Raw genomic sequence first — 1345 nt, forward strand, 5'->3', positions numbered from 1 at the left:
TTAAAGGCTAGGTAACTAAATACCTTCTACTAATCACTGCTTGCTTAACTTACCTTTAGCTTTCCTTTTGATTACAGGAAAACCTTTCCTTTCTTTCCTTTCCTTGCGTTATGGAATTTTGTTAAAGATTACATTCCTAGTAATTACATCCCCAGTATCTAGAAACTCCAGGTGAAGCATCCCTAACACAGACTCTCTGTAGTAAATTAGCAAGTAAAAAATACTCTTGGAAGCCAGAGGTGGAATAGAGAGAGGTCTCACAAACCCATGACTTTTCTTCCTGTAAGATTTCTAGCCTGCTTTATGTGTTTGGTTGGGTTTTGCTCAGATGGCCAAGATATCTGAGGCAATTTGCTTCTTGAGGATAATACAACAAAAGGACTACAAGGAGCTTAATTACAGCTACGTTCTCCTTTCTCTGCCTATGATGAAATCATACACCATCAGGTTCCTTCACTACAGGATGGTTGTTACATGGACAGGGACCAAAGAAATGGCAGGAAACCATAGAAACTCTTTTCTTCACACTGTTCTGATCAGATAACTTCCCTTGCTCAAAATTCTCATGCCAAAGAAAAAAAGCACATTCACAGAAGCAACAATGTGAGGTTTTTGCAACTTTATTACTTTTAATACAGACAGATCACAAACAAAAATCCTCTTACATCACACACAACAGTACCATAACCAAACATTTCAGTTTCATCAACATTCATTTGCTATATACATTGTCTTTCCTTTGTGAAAGTGCAATCCAAGACATCTTGACAAGAAACCTTTACTGACAAGAACACATTTCTGAGCTGGTTTTAATGGTGCCCATCCACTATATCTTCTCTCCATTGCCTGGCAAGAATAACAGTCAGCAGTAAATGGAAATCAACTGGGTTAGGCAACATCCTGCTGCAGGTATCCACACACTGAACAGTAGTAGCACTCCCCTCCCCCTCCCAGTACCCCATCCCACCCCTCCACCCTTCCACTTCCAATCAAAATGACTGAAGGAGCCAGTTGATTAGATAAAAGAGATATGTAAACTGTGAGTCACTGATCTAAGCACAGGAGAATCCAGATTAATACTTGAAATGAGGCTCTTGGACTAAATGAAGGATTGATTTCTGCAGGTCAGTTATTTTAGGTGGTCTGTCATGTCCACATCAGTATATCTGTTAGTTCTAGGTATCCCAAAATTAATATGTCCAAATAGACCAGACCACCACATAAAAACATTCCCCTCCACCTCCCCTTAAATAGAGCTGTTAGTAAGTGCTGGAAATTAAAGGAAATTTTTTGGTTATGTTTGAGGGTTGTCCTGTGTGTATGTTTGGAGGATTTGGGGGGGGGG

General features: G+C 39.8%; 1 protein-coding gene across 1 annotated transcript in view; it reads right to left on the reverse strand.

The window, feature by feature from the left end:
• Window positions 1-604: 604 nt before the first annotated feature.
• Window positions 605-1345, reverse strand: part of HECA (hdc homolog, cell cycle regulator) — a 59361-nt gene continuing 58620 nt past the window's right edge. Inside the window, exon 4 of the mRNA XM_069077187.1 lies at window positions 605-1345. This exon is cut by the window's right edge and continues 3188 nt beyond it. The gene's annotated coding sequence lies outside the window, so the exon portion shown is untranslated.

The sequence above is a fragment of the Petaurus breviceps genome, unplaced genomic scaffold (genome assembly GCF_028583685.1).
Source record: "Petaurus breviceps papuanus isolate PSGF00001 unplaced genomic scaffold, PetGlider_PUasm1.0 90977, whole genome shotgun sequence".
Lineage (NCBI taxonomy): Eukaryota > Metazoa > Chordata > Mammalia > Diprotodontia > Petauridae > Petaurus > Petaurus breviceps.